This window comes from Chelonoidis abingdonii, chromosome 3, assembly GCF_003597395.2.
Source record: "Chelonoidis abingdonii isolate Lonesome George chromosome 3, CheloAbing_2.0, whole genome shotgun sequence".
NCBI lineage: Eukaryota > Metazoa > Chordata > Testudines > Testudinidae > Chelonoidis > Chelonoidis abingdonii.
In genome coordinates this window covers 78,534,412-78,543,769 of record NC_133771.1, presented here as the reverse complement: position 1 = coordinate 78,543,769, position 9,358 = coordinate 78,534,412, and positions in this window count along the sequence as shown.

The window sequence follows — 9,358 nt, the reverse complement described above, 5'->3', positions numbered from 1 at the left end:
TGGAGCAGCAAACCGCAGCCAGTGGGAGCCGTGATCGGCCGAACCTGCTGACATGGACAGGTAAACAAACCGGCCCGGCCCACCAGGGGCTTTCCTTGCAGGCCGCATGTCAAACGTTGCTGACCCTATTGTAGATTAGTCACCTGTTCACATCTCTTGGATAAACTAAATAGACTGAGGTTCTTAAGCCATTCACTAAAAGGCATTTCTTCCCCAGACCTCAATAATTCTTGTAATCTCTTCTGAATCCATTCCTCATGTTCCAGCATTCTTTTGAGAGTGGCTACCCAAGTTGGACAACAGTATTCAGTAATGGGTCTCACTACAAGCTGCAAAACATGGACGATAGAGGGGTGGTAAGAAGTGGCCCAAGGAGGGAAGCCATAGGTCTTGGGGGTGCTGGACCTTTGGTAGCTCTTCAATACCCTGGCCAGAGCCTGGTGGAGTGGGAGGAGTTGGCCTCCCTACCAACCACCTTTTTGCATTCAGAAAGGCCTGATTCCCTGGCCACTAGGCAACACTTCAGACAGCACCAGCCATCACATACCACTCCACTCATGTTTCCATAAAGTTGCAGATGACAGAGTGGATTTTATCTTTTTCTAATGATTTAGAAGAAAATGTGAATAGCATCAGCTTAGAGCAGCTCATCGTAGTGCCCACTAGAGATACCTCCCTAGAATGATATTTCCTAGCATAGGATTTTATCAAGAACAGATTGTGTCAATATCTAATAGCTTTCATTGACAGGGTGTCAGCGTCCTTCCCCACTCTGAACTTTAGGTACAATGTGGGGACCTGCATGGGATACTGCTAAGCTTAATTACTAGCTTAGATTTGGTAACTCTGCCCATTCAGAAATTTCAGTGTTTGGTTCGCTTCTTGTCCCCCCCCCAAAACCTTTCCCTCCCTGGGCAGCCTTGAGAGGCTTCACAATTCTCTGGTGAACACAGATCCAACGCCTTGGATCTTAAAACAAGGAGAAATTAACCATCCTCCCTTCTCTCCCCCACCAATCCCTGGTGAATTCAGTCCAATCCCTTGGATCTGAAACAAGGAAAAAATCAGGTTCTAAAAGAAAGCTTTTAATAAGAAAGTAAAAAAAAACACACTCCTGTAAAATCAGGATGGAAAATACAGGGTAATCAGATTATATAGCCAGAGAACCCCTCTAGCCTTATGTTCAAGTTACAGCAGCACGAGGTAAAATCCTCTCAGCAAAAAGCACATTTACAGTGAGAAAACAAAAATAGAGACTAATGCCGCTTGCCTGTCTATTACTTACAATTTTGAAAACATGAGAGACCCGATTCAGAAGATTGGAGAGCTGGATTGACGTCTGGTCCCTCTTAGTCCAAGAGCGAAAAACACCCAAAACAAAGAGCACAAACAAGACTTCCCTCCACCAAGATTTGAAAGTATCTTGTCCCTTATTGGCCTCTGGTCAGGTTGTCAGCCAGGTTTACTGAGACTTCTTAACCCTTTACAGGTAAAGAGGCATTAAACCCTTACTATCTTGCTTTATGACAGAAGTAACAAGCTTTATGGATGGGGAAAGTAGTAGATGTGGATTAGCTTGACTTTAATGGGCTTCTGATATTGTCTCACATGACTGTCTTATAAACAAACTAGGGAAATGCCACCTAGCTGAAGCTACTATATGCTGGGTACAAAACTGGTTGGTGTAACCGCACAAACTCACCCCCGCGGCGCCTCCTGCTGGTTGCTTCAGGGAATTTAGCTCATATACACAGCTCGGAGCACCCTTGCAGGCCAGTGCATCCGCCTTCTGGCTTCCGCTACCAGCCCCGTGTCCCTCCCTGGACCGGTGCTCCTTCTCTCTGTGAGGTTTCCCCCTGGCAGTAACCCCCTTTCTCTTAAGGTTCCCCTCCTGGGACCCCCCCCCACTCTACGCCCACTTTGCCTCAGGGTTTGCAACTGACCAGTCATTAGCTAGCCCCCCACGCCTGGGCAGACTGCAGTGTTAGCCTCTCATCATTGGCAAAGGGGTTTGGACCTGCTGCCTTGGCCTACCCCTGGGTTGCACCTTGCAACCCTAGTACCTCTCAGCCTACTCCTAGGCTGCAGCCTGGGGCTTTCCAGGCAGGAGCTCCCCAGCTCCGCTGCCTTCCCCAGCCCTGCTTTACCCTGGGTACCTTGTCTGGTCCCCCACAGCAGCCAGGCTCTTCTCCCTCTGAATGCAGAGAGAGACTTTTTTGGCTCCTGGCTTCTCTGCCCTTTTATAAGGGCCTGTGGCTCAGTTTGGGGCGTGGCCCCAGCTGCAGCCACTTCCCCAATCAGCCCGGCCTAAAGGCTGCTTTCTCCAGCCCCGGCCCCTTCCCTGGGCTGTTTTAACCCCTTCAGGGCCGGAGCAGGGATCCACCCTGCTACAGTTGGAAAACCATTCCCAGAGAGTATTTATCAATGGTTCACAGTCAAGCTGGAAGGGCATAACAAGTGGAGTCCTGCCAGGATCAGTTCTGGGTCTGGTTCTGCTCAATATCTTCATTAACGATTTAGATAATGGGATAAAAGGACACTTATAAAGTTTGCAGACAATACCAAGCTGGGAGGGTGGGATTAAAACACAAAATGATCTGGCCAAACTGGAGAAATGGTCTGAAGTAAATACGATGAAATTCAATAAGGACAAATGCAAAGTACTCCCCTGAGGAAGGAACAATCAGTTGCGCACATACAAAATGGGAAACAGCTGCTGAAGAAGCAATACTGCAGAAAGGGATCTAGGTTGCATAGTGGACTACAAGTTAAATATAAGTGAATAATATAATACTTGCAAAAATAGAAAACATGATTCTGGGATGTATTAGCAGGAGTGTTGTAACCAAGACATAAGAAGTAATTCTTCCGCTCTACTCCATGCTACTATGGCCTCAACTGGTATATTGTGCCCAGTTCTGGGTGCCACATTTTAGGAAAGATGTGGACAAATTGGAGAAAGCCCAGAGGAGAGAATCAACAATGATTAAAGGTCTAGAAAACATGACCTAAGAGGGAAGATTGAAAAAGCTAGGTTTGTTTAGGCTGGAGAAGAGAAAACTGCAAGGGGCCATAACAGTTTTTGAATACATAAAAGCTTGTTACAAAGTGACAGAAAAATTGTTCTTATTAACCTCTGAGGATAGGACAAGCAGGGCCATCCCTAGACATTTTGGTGCCCTAAGCAGCCTGTCCGCTGCTGGCCCCAGACCTCCGCAGGGGGAGGAAGGTGTCCCCAGGCCTCCACAGGGTGGGGCTGCACCCAAGGCCTTTGGGGGGCAGGGGAGAAACTTCCCCCCAGCACGAGCCGGCAGAGTGGAACGACCAGGGGCCGGGTTGCTCCACTTCCTGCCACCTGGTGAGTGCAGGGCGTGCCCAACCCCTGCTGCAGTCCCCCGGGACGTAGCTCAGGGGAAGGGGTGGAGCAGGGGTGGGAAGAGGCAGAGTGGGGGCTTGGAAGAAGATGTGGAGTGGGGGTGGGGCTGTGGCAGAGTAGGGGTGGGGGCTTTGAGGAAGAGACGGAGCAGGTACGATGCACCTTTCCTGGCCAGCTCAGCCGACCAGGGGATCGGGCTGGCCGCTGGAGCAGCACGCAGCTGCGTAGTTAGTGTATGGGTAGAGACGGCCCTGAGGAATGCAAGAAGCAATGGGCTTAAAATGCAGCAAAGGAGGTTTAGGTTAGACATTAGGAAAAAATTCCTGTCAGGGTGATTAAGCACTGGAATAAGTTGCCTAAAGAGGTTGTGGAATCTCCATCACTGGGGATTTTTGAGAGCAGGTTAGACAAACATCTGTCAGGAATAGTCTAGATCAGGGGTTCTCAAACTGGGGGTCATGACCCCTCAGGGTGTCACAAGGTGGTTACATGAGGGTTGCGAACTGTCAGCTCCTTGGGGCTGACAGCTCCCAGCCCCCATTAAATTAAATTACCCCTCCCATTTTTAATGTATGGGGGGCAGGGGTCACACTCAGAAGTTTGCTGTGTGAAAGAGGTCACCAATACGAAAAGTTAGAAAACCGCTGATCTAGATAATACTTAGTCCTGCCATGAGTGCAGGGGACTGGACTAGGTAACCTCCTGAGGTCCCTTCCAGTTCTATGATTCTATGATTGCAAAGTTCTTATGTCAGGTTTGAAGCTGTGATGGAATAAACTGCTAGTTTGCAAAATCTCTGTGGAAATTACCCAAACAACTTTGGGGTCATCAGTCCTTGTTTAGAGCTTCTTTGTTAGAAATCCAGTTCAGAGAAATGAAAGAGGATCTGAAGACAATATGGAGATGTTTCCAGGGTCTTTTATACCCTCTGCCATGTGGATGGAATTCTACTGTTCCAAACAAAGCCCACAGCATAGTTTGTGGAAAAGTACAGGCACAAAGTGGAGTCCAGGGTCACATGAGGAAGTCACATACCCTTACATGGCTTTGATGACTCAAAGAACCAACCATTGCCCACTTGGAGGCTTAGGCGTTCACAGGATGAGTTTCTTCTGTGGCCCATTGTGCAAGTCAGTTGCTTTTGAGGAACCATCAACACAAAGCTCTCTGGCTTCAATGTAGATTTTTACCTGATGGGTGTTACCCCAGGAACAAACACATTTGGAATACAGATCTATAGCCAATATTAATAACTTCAGATACAAAAATGATACATGCATATAAATAGAATAATCACACTTTGCAAATCATAACTTTTTCATTGACACTTTACATGACACATTTTGTAGAAGTTTTGTTGTAGTTGTCTAACAATGGTAGCAACGGTGATATACATGGTCACATTTCAATCATACAGCATCACAGTTGTCTGTAGAGTTCCATTGCTGAAGCTGATTTTGTGTCCAGGAAGTTGATGCTAATGTTCCAGGGAGAATTTAATGGACGGGTGGTGGCTGTTGAAGTTGTGGGGGAAATCTATGAGGGAGTTTCTGTCCAGAAGATGAAAATATCATCAGTGTATTACAAATATATCATTGGTTTCATGGTGCATTTGTACAGAAATTCTTGAAGGTGGCTTATGAAGAGTTGGTTTATTAGGCAGTCACCCTAGTATTCAGGGCTGTTCCCATGGTCTGGACAAAGTGTTCGTTGTTGAATGTAAAATTGTTATAAGTGAGAATGAAATTGATGAGTGTGGCAATGTGTTTGTGGGGGATTAGTTTGTAGATTTTCTCTTGGGGTTGTCTGGGGAAAAATTTAATTATATCCTTAAATTCCTGGGTAAAATTGTTTTGTGGGGCCTCATTAACGTAGTCATCACAATTGAGAACTGCGATGGTGCCCCCTTTGTCTTCTTGTTTGATTACTGTCGTGTGGTCAGATTTCAGGGATATCTGTCTTCTTGGTGGTGGAGAGATTGTGGTGGATGTGATGTTTAAGGATTTCATAGTCAATTTTTTTTCTTGAAACAATCAATGTAATGATCAAGAGTGTGCTTTCGTCTGCTCCGTGATGTCTGGTCAGATGATTCTTTCTTCTTATGATTGTCAGTGGTGGTAGTTGAGAGTGGTGTCGTCATTGTTGTGAAAGAATTTGTTGAGGCTACACAATCTGTTCCACGTTGTATTTAGCAGTGACACTCTGAGTTAGTTTCCCAGACCTGAAGAAGAGCTCTGTTTAAGCTCAAAAGCTTGTCTCTCTCACCAACAGAAGTTGATCCAATAGAAGATATTACCTCATCCACCTCTCTAATATCCTGGGATCAACACAACTACAACAACACTGCAAACATAAAATAAACACACATTATTTAAAGGTGAACTGTAACTCTAAAATGAAATTTGAGTTAAACACAGAAATTTGTTTTATATGCCCCCACCAGCTATGGTGTGGGGTCATTTAGCAGCTAAGTTTTAACTTACCTTTAAGAAGTTTGCTTTCCCATTCTGTGAAATCTTTTTGAACATCCTGGTTTGGGAAAGGCATCCTAAGATTCATTTTTACTATCAGAGGTTTCACAGTTCTTGTGGGTTGCATGAATTTTCTGGTCCAATGCTGCTGCACCTTGGGCAAGCTAGAAAGTCTTGGGCAAGCTAAGGAGTATCAGAGGATTTCCCAGGGGCAGAAAAGAATGTTGTAAAAATGTATAGGCATTTCTGTGGCTTTGTTACCACAGCATCTTAGCCCCTGACATAAATTCATGAATTTACCAATGTAACATCCTGTATTATTACTATCCCCATTTTACAGATAAGGAACTGATGCACAGTCAAGTGACTTTTCCAGGGTCACAAAGGAAATCTGTAGCAGATCCAGGAATATAGTTCACATCTCTCGAGTCCCAGTCCAGTGCCTTAACCACAGCTCATTATAATGCTAAATTCAACCACAGCCTGTTTCAAGTACAGTGCTGGTAGTCAGACGGCCATGAATGCTAATCCTGGCTCTGTCACTGGCTCACTATGTGGCCTTGGTCGGGTCACGTCCATCTTATCGCTTCAGGTTCCTTCTCTGCAAAACAGGGCTGATAACACCTCACATGAGTGGTGTGAGGAGTGCTTAATTGATTGTGAAGTGCTTTGAACATGTGAATCTGTGTTTAATAAATGTTATTAATTATTTCTAATCTTGACTCCATTTTATTGTTAATTTTGCAGTTTGCCTGTAACTGTACAAGAAACCCTTTCCAGACCGCTTCTTGCAATGACCATCTTACTCACATTCAAGTGAAAATGATAGTATTTAATTGACACATTATAGGTTATATGGTACTGAAACTTCTTTAACCCACAACCAGATATAGTCACAAGTCATCTAGCAAAGTAAAGATGTCTACAGTTTGATGTCTCTTCCTTTCTCATAATAATGTAGTTCATTAATATTGTTACTATCCTGGTTGGATAAAGATTTAGTATTATCTCTGGAGAGGGAGAAAAAGCCTCCAAAATGCTGGTTAAACTGTCCCATATTGGCCATTGTGATTCTTTTAGAAGTTTTTTGTCTGAATGAAACGAATCCTCCTTTCTCTATTTAAATTTCATCTTCGCTAGAAGGAAGATGCTACCGATAGTGGCAATAATCACAGTACTTGTGTCTGCTTTACAAGAAATGAATTTCTCGAGACAGCTCTCTAGGAGCTAAAGCACCAGAAACACTGGCTCAACTATACATCTGGTTAAGCTATGTGCTGGCATGGGAAGGAGTGTTGGTAATTTTCCGTAAGAATAAAGACTATAGGAAAGTTTAGATTCATGTATCAAGAACATCAATGTATGTGAGGATACCAATATTATTTGAGTACATATGTATATTTAAAAAATTTCTGGAAGATCAGTGGACAGATATTAGAAGAATGTATGCACATGGGCACATCCATTAATCTTTCTTAAGAATTTAGATGGCTCCCCTCACCACAGTGTGTAAGAACTGCATAATCTTTAATGTATTTATCCTCTCAACGCCCCTTTGAGGCATGTTATCCCTATCCTACAAATAGGAAACAGAGAGACTAAGTGACTTACCCAAGGTCATACAGAAACTTTGTGGCAGAGCAGGGAATTGAACCCACTTCTGCAAGTTCTAGGTTAGTGCCCTATCCACTGGTGTAATGTATCTGTATGAAATGAGTTTGGCAGTCTCAGTCCATTACCCAGTGAATATGGGTTTTGTGGTTTGGACACACCAGCTGGCACTGATCATCATCATTGTTAGTAATCTCAGCAGAGAGGCCAAGGATCAAATGGGTATGATGGCTGAACTCTTCTTCCTGCCAGGGATAGTCCTTCCAGGGCAGGGTTGAGGGATACTGACAGGTAAGGAGGGAAACTTGCACTGCCACTGTCTCTGCTATCAGAGGGGTAGCTGTGTCAGTCTGGATCTGTAAAAGCAGCAGGGAATCCTGTGGCACCTTATAGACTAACAGACGTTTTGGAGCATGAGCTTTCGTGGGTGAATACCCACTTCGTCAGATACCCACTTCATCTCTGCTGTACCTCCTCTGCATATCACCAAAAGGCTTCAGTCTCCAGGGTCAATCTGGCACTTTTCAGAAGTATTAAATTGTCATCACCACCCCCACTATCTGGTAGCATTGGCCTAAGGTTCAGCATTTCTGGTCAGAGGTCTGGGGGAACCACCATGGGATGCTAGATGTTACTTTTGAAGTTTCCACCACATGAAATCAGTAACAGTGAGGGGAGATCCTTTTTTTCACAGGTATAGATAGCTGCCCACTATAATACCATAGCAGCATTCTGGGGAAGAAAGAAAAACCCTGAGAATGTGTTCTGTCTAAACCAAATAGAAGAGATGTTTGCTAAGGAGAAAAATACACAGGGGATCAGGAAGAAAAGTAGTTACGTGGGCTGAGCCTTGAGGTGGTATCTCTAGGCTGGGGTGAGGTTCAGCATGGGAATACCTGCACAGTCACTGTCTGTGCTGTATGTAAACCCTAAATAAGGTAAAAGCTGTTTCCACAGCTGTCATCCAAGAACCTTTTACCAGTCCCAAACAAAGATACCTACCCTTCTGCTGCAATGCCCTTTTATTTCATTTCTCCGAGGATGCAGACAGTCATGCAGCTGCAAAAACACAATCACTCTTATCCCTCTTTATTTCTGGAAGCTCTCTGAATCTGAAAAAACACTCTCACCCTGGGGACATACACACTGAAATGTGTCCTCCCCTATACCTATACCCCCTTATTCTTCTGCTATCATCTTCAGCTTTAATTTGATTTGTTGATGAACATGTTGAATTTAAATGATCAATGTTTCTTCCTGATCACTTTTTTATCTTATTACACTGCTCTGATATGGTTTGGGTTAGACGTTCCACTCTGCAGGGCAGGTGTTGCCAGCTTTTTATCTGTTATCACAGCTTTGGGCTGGTCATTTACTAATCTGAGACAAATGCCTGTAATAACCTATTTGTCCACAAAGATGGGCATTTCCCAGGCAATATGATTGCATCTGAATTTTGTAGACATCATTTTGAAATAATAAAAAACATACAAGGACACAGAAAACCCCCAAACAAACTGGTTCATGAATCTTTATTGCTAGTCAAATATGAACAAAGACATTGAGCCAGTTATAGGAGATTGCAGTATATATCTTAAATATCACTGCATCCAACCAAAGGAATTCATACCAGCAAGTACAATGCCTGTACATCCCCAGGAAAAGACAGGATCAGATGTATTTCATTTTGATGGAAAAAACTGTGTATTAATTACTATTAATCTAGCTTTTTGGAGATCACCAGCCTGTCAAACACAACTTCCAGTGCTGAAATAATGTATCTGAAACCTGTTAGCTAGGCATGGACCTCCAACAATATTATTATTTTATATATATAGGTTCTTGTACAGTACTCATTAATGTAAGATCTGCTACAGTGCAGTACTAGTTGCAGACGCTA